We start from the raw sequence: 15,583 nt of genomic DNA on the forward strand, positions 1-15,583 counted from the left end.
CGCTGCCTCTTCCCTTTAGTGGAAGTTGAGAATGGTAACGGATGGCAGCTTTCAATGCCAATGGCCTGTCGTCTTTATGGCATAGGCGACTGCTGTCCCCGCCATCACCACCATCTTCAGCACATGAGTCAAGATCACCGTAAGGGCGACTTAGGACTTCATGTCTGTTGGGCATGGTTGGAACCTAGTCCTAATACTTAAAATAAATAAATAAATAAATAAATAAATAAATAAATTCTCATACAAACCCCATAGCCTACATATTAAAACCTTATTGGCTGTATCATCTTGGATAAGATTAGTTCCTCAAGGTAAAGAGCAGAGCCAGCATTTGAACCCAGGTGTGTCTGGGGCCAGGGCCTGGGCTCCAACCATGAAATCCTTCGCGGACTTTCCTTCATTCCGTTAACAGGTCATTACTGAGCATCTACTGTATGTCGAGGACTTTCCAGACATTGGGATGTCGTTGTGAACAAGACAGATCCACTCTCTTGTCCTTAAACAACTTACGAGTCGTGGGGTGAGACACAGTAGAGTAAGCAAGATATTTTTAGGCAATGATGACTGGTTTGAAGGAAATGAAACTGGGTAATGTGACAGAGAATGTCTTGAGCATATGACTGGAGTGCTGCTTTAGGCTGGCTAGGGGCTTCTCTGAGCTGAGGTAGGACTTGAATGTTTTAGGCAAAAGAGCCGGTGACCACTAAAAGTCGTGTAGCAGGAGCTTGCCTGGTGCGTTTGGGGATCAGAAAGTGTACAGGAAGGAGTGTGGGAACTGTTGGGGAGGGAGGGTTACTTGTCATCGCTCGTAGTAGCGGGTCTAGATTTGTAGTGAACGTCCCACATTCCTCGTCCTAAGGCTATGGTCACCCAGGCATGGCTGGGACGAGGACTTTTGCCCTTGCCTGCAGAGTGTAGAGCACACTTGCTTGTGACAGGTCCCCTTTCTGAGAAACAAAATCCATCCCAGAGGAGTGGTGTGCTTCTTTAGGACTCTTGGCTCTGGAGTCTCAAAACCAGGCAGACAGGTCTAAGTTGTAGAGCCCTAAAAATTGTGTGAAAACAGTTTAAGTGGCATCAGGAAGAAGTAACGTCAACAGTGTGACTTGGTTGTCACAGCGACTTGCTGCGTTGGAGGCTTTGCTCCGAGGTGGATGAGGTAAGGAGGGTAGATGTCTGCCAAATAGAAGGACGACGTTCCTGGTCAAAGATGGAAGAGGTTTCTTTGGAAGCTGGTACATATCCTCGGTGGAGGAGGAGTCCACTGCCCCTTGTGAGAGTTTGTACAATGGCTCAAGTGTGAGGCTGGAGATGCGAGAGGAGCTGGACAGGTGGCCTTCCAACCCGAGGTCCTGACAGCCGACCTGTCAGGGTGGCAGTCGATGGTGATGATGCTTAATAGCAACTTGGGAGAGAGAAAGAACCCCAAATTTTGTTCGTATCTGCCTCACACTTGAGGCCTGGGCTCCCTTACTTTGTGGTACCTTATAAGGTCCCTGATTTACTCTGGGATCCCTATTATTTTTAGTGGTGTCTTAATGCAGTTCTAGATTTTCCAGCTCACTGGCACCATCTGTCTGTAATCACACTTCTCCGAGCTGCCTCCTTGTCACCAGCCTGCCTGCCACTGTGATGGGGTGGGAACGAGTTGTGTTCTCTGTACTTGCTGTTCTTGAAAATTTTATACTTGGCATGGTCAACGAAGGGACCTTACAGCATCTGTGGGAGCCCGCGAAAGCCTGGGAACAGAAGGCTTGCGTTGTCCTCTCGTGGTGAGAACATCCTGGCCTCCGGTGCGGGGGTGCCTGCAAGGCGGCTCTGGGTTCCAGGTCCTTTGTCCCTGGGTTTTGTCTGTGTAGCCTTGGCCCCTTCTTTCAACACCTTTGGACTCTGATTCTTTTATCTCTAAGTTGACAGCATCAGACCCGTGGCTCCCTGGAGGGCCCATCCAGCTCTTGGATCGTTCAGAAGCGTTCCTTGCCTGTGTTCTGCACCATCGGGAACGTAATTGGCCTCTCAAGTGCTGACTTCTCGGAGCTTGTAGTCTTAGACCATCTGACGTGTGTGCAACATTTTAAAGATGGGCACCCAGTAGTCGATCGGACAGTTTTGTCAGGGGTGTGATGAAGCTGTCACTTCGGAGAAGATGATGTGTTTTCCTTGTGTTTTCACTACTTAGGTTACATCGTTTGCCCTAACTCCCTCAAATAGAGGCACGCATATGCCATACGCCGAATACATTAGCATGATAAGCCTGTAAGCCTGTCCAGGACCTAGTACCTCCCTTTTACATATAGGATTTATATTCTTCATGACAACCATCCAGGCCGAGTTGCTGTAATCTCCAGTGAAGAGATGCTTGAGTTCAGAGAGGAAGTAGCCTCCTGAAGATCACGTGGCTCTTCCACAGTGTCTCCCTTCAATGTTGCTGCCGCCCCTGCTCTATCTGGGCTGCATCTCCGATAGGGCTGTCAGCTTGGCAGGTGTATTGGGTCGAGGGTGGTAGGGATGGGGGGGGTGGTGGTCACTGAAGAAGGCAAATTGAGATGTGATCACAGGTAAGCATTCTGCAGTCTGGAAATGGGAGCGAGGATGGGGGAGGGCAGGAGCTGTTGCTTCTCCTCTCTGTGGCCTTGAGGGGGGTGGGAAGGTGGAACTGGATGCTGGCAGGAGCTAGGCTGTGGGTGATCTTGGATTCTGTGGTAAGCACAGTTGTTGAAGCAGGGTGGAGGCCATCCCGGCATGACTTGGTTGGCAGGTCTTCTACGCATCCAGCCTAAGAAGGTTTGTCGGGGGGCCCCAGTGAAGTCCTGCTGGCCCTGTGGTGGAACGTGGCGTGGGGCTCAGGCTGCCAAGGAGGGCACCCCCTCTCTCCTGTTCATCTTTTGCCGTCTCAAGAGGGCAGCTGTAGTAGAGCCCCTGCCTCTAATTCGCTTCTGAGCGTGATTCCAAGGTGGGGGAGTTGAAAATATATTGTTTAATATGCTAAAGATAATGTTATAGACAGTTGGGAAACTTAGAACTTCTACAGAAAGACCTAAGGCAGTGGGGGAATACTTCAAGTGGTGGGGCGGGGAACCCGGTTTCCTTTACTACTGTCATTTGAGTTTATGTGCTAGACATCGAGCCTCTTCAAACAAATCTTTAACAGAAAGAACTATGATGCCTTCCAGCGTGAGCCCCCAGCATTGGGAGAGGCCGTGTTGCTCTCCTGCAGGGCAAGATTGCCCAGCTTTGCAGGATTGTCAGCCAGGGGGCAACCTGGGAAGTGGGCCTGTCGGAAAGATGCATGAAGAGCTTCGTTGTGATGAACTGACACAGGCGATCATGGGGGCCGTCCAGTGAGTCCTAAATGTGTGGGGCCGGCTGCAGGCTGGACAGAAGCTGGTGTCTACAGGCAGGATTTCTGGAGTCTTCAGGAGTCTTCCACTCTGCTCTTGTGGCCTTTCAGCTGCTTGAGTCAGGCTCATCCGGATGATCTAGAATCGCCTCCTTTACTTGAGGATCAAGGACCTTCATCACACGTACAAGACACCCTCACAGCAGCACCTAGGTTAGCGTTTGGTAGAATGACTGGGGACTTGTCCTCACCAAGGAGAGGTTAAAAAAGCCAATAATTTGGTAGAGCATCCTGTTTGAAAATTAGTCTGGAAAGTTGGGTGCCTCATCTACCATGCTAGTCCAACCTCTCCTCCCATGGCCCTCCTGACTTAAGGGTCTAACGTGAACCCCACTGGTCTCACCTGAACCTGTCTGCCTGGAACATTACGCTCTGTGTGGTCTTGGTCATATTTGTTTGGACTTTTTCTGAAGTATGCTTAAATCTCATGTGCCCGGGACCTTTCCCCGTGTCTAAGTCGGAAGTTCTTGCTGGGGAGGGGTGGTGTCTTTTGCGTTCATCTGCTTCCAGTCCGAATCCATGCAGCAGTGCCTTCAGAGGTTTCTCCATGACTGACACTGAGGACTTCTCTCCAGAGCCCAGAATGGCCAAGGTCCTCGTTCTATCTCCTTCTGGAAGAAAAAGCACCTTTGTTTTGTTTGCTTTTCATGCAACAGATATTTTCAAGTGCCCCCTATGAGCTGGGGACTTATCTGTGTGCCAAGGATCTAGCAGTGAACAAGACAAACATGATCCCTGCTCCTTCGGAGCCTTACGGACTGGCCTGGGTGTTGGGGATGCAGGAAGAGGGAAGGAGAGAAACAAATAGCCTTATAAATAGGCCGATTTCAGATCATGCTAAGTGTACTGAGGAAATAGAACAGGATGCCATGACCCAATCTGGTCCCTTTCTGACTGAGCTCAAATAATGACTTCCAACTTGTGTGATGTTGGGCAGGTTCGTGTACGTCTGGGAGCCTCTATTCTATCCAGGATAAGAATCGCATGTGTTGGGAGCCTGGGCCACCACCTGTGTGGGACTGTTACAGGTTTTGGGGCAAGAGGCCCAGGGAAGGTGAATTGTCTAGAGATTCTTTGGGACGGTTGGAGCTTTGCTCCTCGCAGTGTGGCTTGTGGTCCAGCATCAAGGTCCGTGGAGGTCTTGTTGGAAATGCAGACTCTCAGGGGCCCTGTCCTATACTCACCGAGCTAAGTCCGCATTTTACCAAGATCCCGGTGACTTGTCAACTACGATTTGGGAGAAACACGAGGCAGAGAGGCTAAGGGCAGTTCAGAGGCTGACCAAGCACCTTGTACAAAACCTTGGATTCAGGAGGGAAGCGGGAGCAAAGCATTCAGGTCTGTTTTCCCGGTTTTATCCTGAGCGAGGTCAGTCGGTGAAGAATGTGCTGATAAGAAACCCGCTCGTTCCCCAGATTGCCAATTTATCATCACGTCCTCGCGGGAGGTAAATGCCAAGCGCTTGCTCTGGAGTCTGGGCGTCAGATACACCGAGTAGAGGGCTGCGTGGGGAGGACGGGGGCTGGGACTGGAACTGGCTTTTGTGCAAAGGCTACTCAGGTCCAGCGGCTGGAAGGAGGGCCCCCCCCCCCTTTGCCTCAGGAATGTTCTCTGAGATCTAGGTTACGGCCTCCTGCATGCCAAGCCTGGCCTTGGGTGTGCGGCCTGCTGACCCAGCCGCCGTCCCCTTGTCCGGAGGCCGGCAGAGGGCTCGCCGCCTCCCTCTGTGGTTGGGGCTCCCGAGGACTGTGGTGTGCTGCTCCCCTTGCGGCTTGGCTGCTGCTTGAGGCCTCGTGGGAGAGGCCTTGAGCCCCTGTGAGTGTTTGCGGGACGGGCTGCTGCCCGGTGAATTTGCGTGAACGGCTGACCCCCGCCCCCCCCCCCCGGTCCATGTGATGCCTGTTCTCATGCACTTTGTCCCCACGAGGGCAAACCTTGCTCCCTTGGCTTGGTTGTCACAGGAATCTATCCTACTACGGTGTGGATTTCCACGCTTACTCTGTGCTGCGTGTTGTTGAGTTTTGTGTTTGCTCCAGCTGCAGCTTAGAGAGTTCTCGAATGATCTGGTGGCTTAGTAGGATAGATTTGAAGTATGCAACCTTGCAGTCGGTTCCAGTGGGAGATGACTGGAAGCTGGGGTGGGTGGGGGAGTTCAGAAATATTGCTCTAAAAAGATTTTTATTTATTTATGAGAGACACAGAGAGGCAGAGACACAGGCAGAGGGAGAAGCAGGCTCCATGCAGGACTTGATCCCAGGACCCCAGGGTCACGACCTGAGCCGAAGGCAGATGCTCAACCAATAAGACAAAAAATATTTGTGTCACCGAGATGACACGTGGGGGAAGAAGACAACTGGGCAGGTTGGTGATCGAACATGCACCCCGATTTATTGACTTAGGTGCTGATCCAGGGCTGGTGGGCGTCTTCGACGTTGCCGCGTGCGCTGTGGTAGCGAGTGCAGTTTCCTCCGAGGCTTTCCCCGATGTGGTTTGAGGTTCCCATCGAGACCTGTGGGTTCTTTCTGGGGGGTGGGGTGGGGCTGGAGAGGGGTAAGCATGTCTTTCATCAGCTTTGGAACCAAGGGGTGGCCCCAGTTCTCGTGTCTGAATCGCCGTTAAACCTATTTCATTTAAGTTCCTCGAGCTCTCCTGCAGCTTCTCGAAGCTCCGCACACCACGGCGCCCGGGAGGAACACAGGAGGTAAAGGCGCCCCCGTGGGGGGCATTAATCCATGTCTGGGGCATTCGCTCATCAGAAAATGCTGGCTTCGGTGTCCTGGGGACAGGAGCTCATTTTGTGCATTGTATTGTCCGCGCTGGCCGTCTGTCCGGCGCTGCAGCTGAGGACATCGGTCCGTCTCTATCAGATTAGTGTCGGGCCCCAGCGACCGGATGCGCGCGTGGACTTAGTGCTGCTGCTTAGATGGATCGCGGCCTGTGTCTGACACCTGACAGCCGACGTCTTAAGAGCTTTCTTGCCTCTTTTTTTTTTTTTTTTTTTTTTTTTTTTTTTTTTTTTTTGCTTGTTTGTTTAAACTGATGAATTCTTGCCAGGTATTTTATCATGAATTTTTCCTTCCGTAGGCAGGGAGGTGGGGACTCTGTGCCCGCGTGCTCCTCCTGAGAGGAAGGGATGGGGGGGGGGCGTGGGGAAGCCCACAGACACCTCCTGGGCTCTGGCAGCTCCGATTCCTCGGGGCCCAGCCGCCCCTCGGGTAGCAGCGCTGCCCTCCCTCGTCCTGGCCCTTCCGACGGGTCACGGAGGCCATCGCCGAACAAATGTGCCGTTGTGCCCCTGCATTCAGAGGGGGGCTGGTGGCCTGAATGCACCTGGTCAAGCCGCTGCTAGGAGGACACCAAGGGCCCTCCTGGGGGCAGGTGCTGCGCTGTACCCCTGCCGCCCTCCGGGAAGGTTCTGTGCGGGGAGAGCTGCCTGGAATGCACGTATGTGTGAACACGGCCTCTGGGAGCCTTGGAGACCCATCATGGGTTCTTGCCACCTGAGGGTGGACAGGTCCGGGGAGTCTTCCCGCCCCGGGGCCCCTGAACATTCTCCTCTTCCAGGCCCAGGCATATCCTACGGTCCTTGTTCACGGAGGTGTGAGGAGAAGATCGAGATAAAAAGAATGGACTGTTTCCTCCATATCAGTTGCTTAGCAGGTGCTTTGCCTTGCTGATACCCTGGGTGACTCTTCATTTGAAAATCAAAAGCAAGCCACTCTTGGCTTCCAGGGTTTCCTGCATGCTGGATCAGTACTTGTAGGACCTGTATGTGTCCCCAACCGTTTAGGAGCAGTCACTTGATAGTTTTGAACTTGCTCCCCAGGTGCTGAACAGCCACTGTGTGTCCAGGCCTATGGAAGAGGTTGAGGGTTGAGGTTGGGGGCGAGTGTGTGTTCCCTGGTGAGGAGTCAAAGCTCCGTTCTGGGTGGATGGTTGCCCGGTCCTTTTGAGTCCTGGGCCCCATGGAAATCTAACAAAAGCTTTGGCCTCTCTCCTCTGAAAACTGCTCATAAACCGAACCTAGCATCTCATTTCAGGGGGCGGTCCATGGAGCCTGTGAGAAGGTTCATGGGGATTCCCAGGACCTCAACGTAGGAGCCACTTGTCTTGATGTTGTGACCTGGCTGGTAATCTGTTGTCATCTACATTTTGGGGAGGTAGGGATGCGAATTTCTAGGGCCGTACAGCATGTTCTCCTTTTTAAAGAAAAATCTAGAAACTAGGCCATTTGTTGTAATAACCAGAAGAGAGTCTGTTTGGAGAGTCCATGAGGCGGGTAGGAGGGACCTATATCAGAAGGCAGGGAGAGGTTTGGAGGTAGTCTATCCAGATATTCCAGAGAGGTCTTTTTCTTCCTCCGGTTTGGAAATGGGGCCTGGGGCCCAGTGCCTGACACAGGCCCTGTGCTGATTCACAGGGAAGGATTTGCTCCACGGACGTAAGTGTGCAGACAGTGGCCCTGCGTGCCTGCATGTCCCCAAGGGCTGAACGGAGATGTCCCTGCTTTCAGCTTCTGTTTACACAGGGCTGACGTCCCTGGGTTTACTCCACATTCTACAAAAGCCAGAAACCAAAACAAAACACCAAATGGCAAAAAATAAACAAAGGACTTGGACTACCGCTGCTCATTTTTTTACTTAAACGTCGCCAGCACGAAGAGGGTTCGGCTGGCTTATGTAGTAGGAACCTACTTGTGTGACTTTTTAAATTAAAATGATGTGAAACAGGCGGTGGGACGCAGAGTACACTTCTGGTGAGCCTTGAGTGGTGTGTGTATAGAATTGTGGAATCACCGAATGGTACTCCTGAAGCGAATACAACACGGTGTGCTAACTATACTGGAATAAAAATTAAAAATTTAATAAAGTTGTACACCCACCCACACGATCATGTGAGTCTCCCTACTACTCCGTTCTGCAGCTGGAGCTTGCTTTTGGATTCTGGAACACTTAACGGCCCCGGCTCAGGAATCTCCGTCTTGTCTTCGTGAGGTGTGGGAGGGCAGAGAAGGTATTCTTGAGGGGATTTGTGGAGGTATTTGGAATTGCCTAGAGTCGCCCTCTGAAGACTTGGATCGTGAAATCTACCGCGGGTCCTTGGCTTATCAGGCAGGAGACGGAGGGCAGGCAGTGGGGATGCTAGTAGCCAGTGTATGGCCAGAGGGACAAACGTGAGCCTATTCCATGAAGAGTAGGATGTCTCCCCTGCTGCTGGTGGGGGCATCAATTGGTACAACCTCAGGAAGGCAATTTGATTTTTGGGTCGCCTGGGGGACTCAGTCGCTTAAGCATCTGGATCTTGGTTTGGGCTCAGGTCATGATCTCAGGGTCATGAGACTGAGCCTCACGTCAGGCTCCACGTTCAGTGAGGACTCTGCTTGGGTTTCTCGCTCTCCCTCTTCCCCTCTCCACTGCATGCTTACTCTCTCTAAAATAAAAAAAAAAGTGGCAATTTTATATATGTGTGTATGTGAACCTATATATGTAGATACTTCAACATTTTTCTGTCCTTTCACAAATTTGTTTTGGGGGTGGGGTGGGGAGGGGTCTGTCCTAAAAAAAAAAAAAAAAAAGGATTTTGTGTGTGTGTGTGTGTGTTTTAAAGAGTTTTGTGAGCATGTGCTCATGTGTGTGCATAGGTGGGGGAGGAGGAGACTCCCCACTGAGCAGGGGGCCCGACATGGGGTTCAATCCCAGGACTCTGGGACGATGACCTGAGCTGAAGGCAGACACTTAACTGACTGAGCCACCCAGGCACCCTGCATTATTTCTTCATGTTCAGCCCAGTTTTCCAATAGAGAAAAGTGGAAAGGCAGCTTAAGGACTCACAATTGAGGAATTATTATGCAAGTGGCAGTTCATTCAGAGGATGGACATTTGTGCAGCTGTTAAGCTTGTGAAGGAGTGGGGAAATAACGAACTGGGGGTCTGGTGCAGGAGATGAGGGGAGAATCCTTTCAGATCCCACCCTATACCTCTAACAGGTGTTTCTCCTACATTCTCCATGTAGGACCCGTGTGCCCTGTCCCTTGATCTGCCTACTGCAGTCTTCGTAGGTCCGCCGGCGACTCCAGACTCTAGCAGAAGCCTTGGTGCCTCTGCTTTCCGGTTCCTGTGTTCATCTCTTGTATCTGGGTTCTCAAAAAGCCCCCTGTCCTGTAAATCAGTTAAGCCAGAGGATCCCAGTATGGCTGTGTCCGGGTGTAGTGGGAGATGCCTTTCTGCTAAAGGACTTGGAACTTCAGGATCTTTTTCACTTGGGAAAACTGTTTGAAAGGGGTAGACCGATCTGATCAGAGCTGGAGGGTGTCTTTCATCCAGTTTCCTCATATTGCCACTGGGGAAACCGAGGCCAAGTGATGCTCTCCGAATCTCCTAGCTGGTAGTGACAGGTGCGCCTCCTCCCTAAGTGCGGGCTTAGCCCTTTGATAGCTGTGGGGCAAAAAAAATCTGAGCATCTCAGTGGGTGCACTTGTGAACTGGGGGTGATGAGGTGTTTAGCACCATGTCTGCCGTATATTAAGTGTATCTACTATAAACAATGGAAAAAAACAGTGAAAGTATTTTTATCCTTAAGAAGGAGTCGTCTTGGGCAGCCCGGGTGGCTCAGTGGTTTAGCACCTGCCTTTGGCCCAGGGTGTGATCCTGGAGACCCGGGATCAAGTCCCACATTGGGCTCCCTGCATGGAGCCTGCTTCTCCCTCTGCTGTGTCTCTGCTCCTCTGTCTCTCAAGAATAAATAAATAAAATCTTAAAAAAAAAAACAAAACAAAAAGTCTTCTATTACTGTCTGGACCTTCTCGAGATGTAGAACCACCTCCTGTTTAGGGACGTGGGATAATTGTTCAGATAATGTCCCCACATGGGAGCCCTACAGCAGTGTCAGTGTTTGCAGTTAGAGTGGAATAACCCATTTCTAAACCGTTAAGGTCATTTGAAACACTTTATAATGCAGGTGACCCTCCAATTTAAGATAAGCTGGCATTTGAAAGCTGGAATCTATCAACAGATAAATGAGTGTGATTACCATAATTACAAGTGACTTGGTCACTGCACAACAGTTTCAAAGTATGTTTAAGAAGCTCCGATTGAATAGCATAAGATTATTCACTGACGGTTTCCCCTTGTACAATAATTAGCAAAATGAAGACGATGTAAAGCCAGACCCATGTGATCTGTTGACCCTGTCTTTTAACGATGGAATAAGTGTCCAGAGAACATGCTTTCAGTTATCAGTGTTTAGAAATCCTGATGCTAGAAAATATAATAAGCTATTTGATGGGCGAGTGGAAATTAACTATTTTAATTTTTATTCCACACAGGTTGTCCACAAATTTTAAACTGAATTACTGGGGAGCATAGCAAGCCCTCCAGAATCCAAGGTCCTAGTGTGCTGTGTATGCAGTAGGTCTTTGGAAAGTTAATTTTAAGACCTTTTATTATAAAAAATTATAAAATACACAAACGTAGAGAGGGTAATATAATGAGCCTCTGAATACTCATTACCTAGATTCTAAGACTTTGCCACATTTGTTTTATCTATAACCTGCTTCTCTTATTTTGTTTAAGTATATTTTAATGTAAGTCATGAGATCGTGTTTCACCACTCCATCCTAGACTATGACTCTCCATAAAAAGGGGGACTTTTCTTCTCACCTATGAAAATTAGCAACAGCATCCTTGTACCTAGTCCTTCAAATTTCTCCAGTTATCTTTAGATAGCTTTTTATACTTGTTTTTTTGGGATCAGGATCCAAATGCTGTCCACACATTGCACTGGGAATTATGTTTCCAGGCTGTTGTCTAAAGTGGACACCCCCCACCCCCCTTTCTCTAACCCCCTGTGACTTTGAGGAAACTGGTTCAGTTGTTTGGTAGAATGTCCCACAGTCTGGAATTTTTTGAGAATCATGAACACCTCGATAATGATCTATTCAGTGTGTTTCAGTAATTTTGCAGCCATTATTCATTTCTGTGCTCCTATTGTCTCCTATTCTGACAGCGATGACTCTTTAGGTTGGCTCTTGTGTCCTTTTGACATAACCCCATTCATTTAAAGTAGTTTTTTTTCCCATTAGTTTTTATGGCTTCCCTGCTTTGTGACACATTGAGATCTCTTAGGCTGACCTGTGTATTTCCTGGCCTGACCTATATGTTTCCCAACCCAGACCTGGAAGCAGCCTTACCCTCAAGGAGACCTGTTTTCATAGAGCAGGATTTTTGAGACCACAGTTTGGGTGTTTGGGGTCCTCCTTGCTTGCTTCTAGGCCTTTTCAATGTTAGAATTAGGAAACCTATATTTTTGAAAAAAGTTTATATTGCCATTTCCTATTATAATGAGCTGTACACGTTTGTATCTTCTTTAATACTTGCATATTTTTCTTTTTATTGAAGAATCTTGTTTTCTAGCAATATTAATGGCATTTGTCTTACGATTTATAGAATACTTTCTAAAAAAAACCCACCAAGGGATCCCTGGGTGGCTCAGCGGTTTGGCCCCTGCCTTCGGCCCAGGGCATGATCCTGGAGACTTGGGATCGGGTCCCACATCGGGCTCCCTGCATGGAGCCTGCTTCTCCCTCTGCCAGTGTCTCTGCCTCTCTCTCACACATCTCTGTGTTTCCCATGAATAAATAAATAAAATCTTTAAAAAAAAAAAAAAAAAACCACCAAAATTGCTATTAATACTGAATAAAGATTTCATCACATTTCTCTGTCCTTAGCATATATTCTATCAAGTATTGTTAAAATACTATGTTCTGAAGGCCTTTGAAATATGTTCTTTGTGTTTATTTCCAATTTGTTTCAAATTTTTACATTAGGTTTTTGAATAACCTAGGACTACAAATTGAGTTATTCATCTAGTATATTCTGAGATGGTCACCTTCTACCCTGGATCTTCCTTCCTCTAGTATGTAAACAGGCTTTTGATAATCTTTTCAGTGTTTCTCTTGCAAATGTAAATATATATAATATAAAGTTGGCCCTTGATCAACATGGATTTGAATTGCATGGGCCCACATACGTGGATTTTGTTAAATAGAATTCATTACTGTAAATGTATTTTATCTTAAAATTTTCTTTTCCCTAGCTCCCCTTACTATAAGAATATAGTATTTTTGTAAAACACCGCATGCAAAAATGTGTTAATTGACTGTTACTGGTAAGGCTTCCAGTTGATAGTAGGCTATTGGTAGTTAAGTTTTGGGGGAGTCAAAAGCTACACACGTGTTTTTGATTGGGTGCTTGGAGCTCCAACCCCTGCATTGTTCAAGGATCATCTGTGTGTATGTGTCCATCTCTTCCCCAAATCCCTACAGAAAAGGGAACCTACTGTATCCACCATTTACTGCATTGTTTTTTTTTTCTTTGAATTAATTTTAAACGAAGAGTTGTAAATATAAAAGAACTGCAATTTACCCTTCACGTCACTTCTCCTGCCCTTACTTCCATCCACCCGTCCAATCACACACACATTATCTACAGATTTTATGCAAATTTTACCATTAATTACCACTAAAATTTTTTTCTGGCCAGAATCTAATCCAGGATGGTATAGTAAGTTCTGTCTCTTTATTCCTCTTTAATCTGGAATAGTTCCTTAGTTTTTCATGACCTTGACATTTATGAAGAATACAGATCAATTTGCAGATGTCCTTTATTTGGGGTTTGCTGGATGTTTTCTGATGGTTAGATTTAGGGTCAGCGTTTGGGACAAAAATGCTACTGAAGTGATGCTGTGTCCCTCCTGGTATGTACCATCAGGAGGTACACAGTGTTGATTTGTTCCACTACTGGCGATAACCACCTTTTCTCCATATTGTTTTTATTCATTTAACAATACATCCTGGAAACCATCCATGCAAGTGTATGGAGCTCTTCTTCATTTTCTTTTTCCCTTTTTTTTTTTTTTTTTTTTTAATAAAAACATCTGTGTGATAGTCTATCCTGATAAATATGGCTTATTGACTCATTCCTTGTTGACTGTTAGATCATTTCTAATCCTTTGCTGTTACAAATAATGTCACAATATGTAACCGCAGGCACGATTGTTTAATAATTTTGCCATTTTTGCTTCTGGGACAGATTCCTAGAAGGGGGGTTTCTGGGTTAAAGGGTAAATGCATATGCATTTTTGATAGATTTTCTAGACTTCTCTCCAAAGAGATTATACCATTTTACATTCCCACCAGCAATGAGTGTTTCTCTGTAGCCAGGCTAAAGGTAGAGTTAAGCATGGATTTTTACTAATCTCCTAGGTGAGAAATAGTATCACCATATAGTTTCAACTTGCATTTTTTTTTTTTTTTTTTTTTTTTTTTTTTAAGATTTGAGAACACGTGCAGAGGAAGGGGCAGAGGCAGAGGGGGAGAGAATCCTCAAGCAGACTTCCTGCTGAGTACAGAGCCCGATGTGGGGCCTGATCCCAGGACCCCTGAGATCATGACCTGAGCTGAAATCAAGAACCAGATGCTTAACTGACTGAGCCCCCCGGGTGCTCCCAGCTTGCATTTATTTTGAGTGAGATTAAACATCCTTTAATTTGTATAATGGCCACTGGCATTTATTTTCAGTAAACTGTTCATACCTTCTGCCATTCTTCCTATCAGAGTTTTGGTCTTTTTCCTCAAGTTTAGAAGCTTCATTGTCTATTAGGGACACGAGTCCTTTGTGATCTGTTGCAAATATTTCTTCTCCTTTGTCATCTGTGTTTTGACTCTGTTTATGGTGTTCTGTGCCTCTCCCCTCCACCCAACAACATCCAGCTTTCTGTGTTTGAAAAATCAAAAAGTTGAAAGTACAGTACAACGAACCTCTAAACTTTCTACCTTAGTTCGTCGATTTTTAATAATTTTGCCACATTGGTTATATCTCCTCCTATACATAGTTTTGCGGTTCCATTTGAAAGTCAGTTGTGTTAAAAAAAAAAAAAAATGAAAGTCAGTTGTAGAAATTATAACACTTTCTCACTAAATACTAAAGATACGTGCCCTAAGAATAATGAGAAATTTCTATGTAACTACAATAATTCGTTGAAAAAATTACTGGTTGCTTACAGATTTTTTTGTTCCTGCTATGCTTTCATATAGTTTATGTGCTTTTATATAATTTATCTTTTATTTTAATGCTTCTGGATTTTGAAGCATAGTAAGATTTTTCTCAGGTGAGGGATGTAAAGAAATTTACCCATGTTTTCTTTTAGTACTTGGATGGCTTTTAATTTTTTAAATTTATTTTTTTAAATTTTATTTAAATTTAATATGCCAACATCTAACACCCAGCACTCATCTCCTTGTGTGCCCTCCTTAATTCCTGTCATCTGGTTACCCTATCCCTCCCACCCACCTCCCCTCCAGCAGCCCTTTGTTTCCCAGAAGTAGGAGTCTCTCATGGTTTGTCTTCCTAGTTTTTGCCCTTTCACTCCCCCCGCCCCCCCCCACTTCCCTTATGGTCCCTTTCACTATTTCTTAGATTCCACATATGAGTGAAACCATATGATGCTTGTCTTTCTCCTACTGACTTATTCCACTCAGCATAATACCCTCCAGTTTGGGTGGTTTTTTATTTTTCTTAAATTTTAATTCAGATCTCTCATTTACTATCCTAGTGTATAAGATTAGGAACAGATCTGATTTTGTTTTTCTAAATGCATTCTAGTAGTCCCAGCACTATTTATTGAATAAATCTCCCTCTACCATGGAATGGAAATACTGTATTATATGCTTCATTTCTGTATACACTTGGGTTTTTTTGTTATGTGTATTTTGCATTGTCTTTGGGGGACATAATCATTCAGTTGAACTGTTTGATTTCAGTTCTCCCAACAACCTATTATCATGTGGTTCCATTCTAATCACACAGTATTCATTCCTTGTGCATACTTACGAGTTCATTTAGTTAGTATGAAATATTCAGTGATATTTTAAATATTGATCATTTTCAACATTATCCAACATCCCTGAATGAAAACGCCTAAAAAAATTTTTTTTGTATTCCAAACGGAAATCGATCTGTAACCTTTTCTGAAGAAGGGTAAATTTTTCTGTTTTTCCATTATCTTTGTTTTCTCTCATTTCCAAAAAGGCATATGTGCTATTCACGGTGTCACTGAGCTGATACAGCGTAGCTTACAAATGGCACAAGCAGGGGAAAAATCTGTTCCACATTCTACCCCTGCTTC

The 15,583-nt window shown here is 46.4% G+C and overlaps 1 protein-coding gene across 8 annotated transcripts in view; it reads left to right on the plus strand.

The window, feature by feature from the left end:
- Positions 1-15,583, plus strand: part of NOS1AP (nitric oxide synthase 1 adaptor protein) — a 277,804-nt gene that overhangs the window by 30,271 nt on the left and 231,950 nt on the right. The window contains exon 1 of one of the 8 annotated variants that reach the window (XM_072814414.1): positions 5,088-5,215. The exons of the other annotated variants lie outside the window; for them this stretch is intronic. The gene's annotated coding sequence lies outside the window, so the exon portion shown is untranslated. Of the gene's footprint in view, positions 1-5,087; positions 5,216-15,583 lie in introns of those variants that run through there. 8 annotated transcript variants of the gene reach the window in all.

This window comes from Canis lupus, chromosome 38 (genome assembly GCF_048164855.1).
Source record: "Canis lupus baileyi chromosome 38, mCanLup2.hap1, whole genome shotgun sequence".
NCBI lineage: Eukaryota > Metazoa > Chordata > Mammalia > Carnivora > Canidae > Canis > Canis lupus.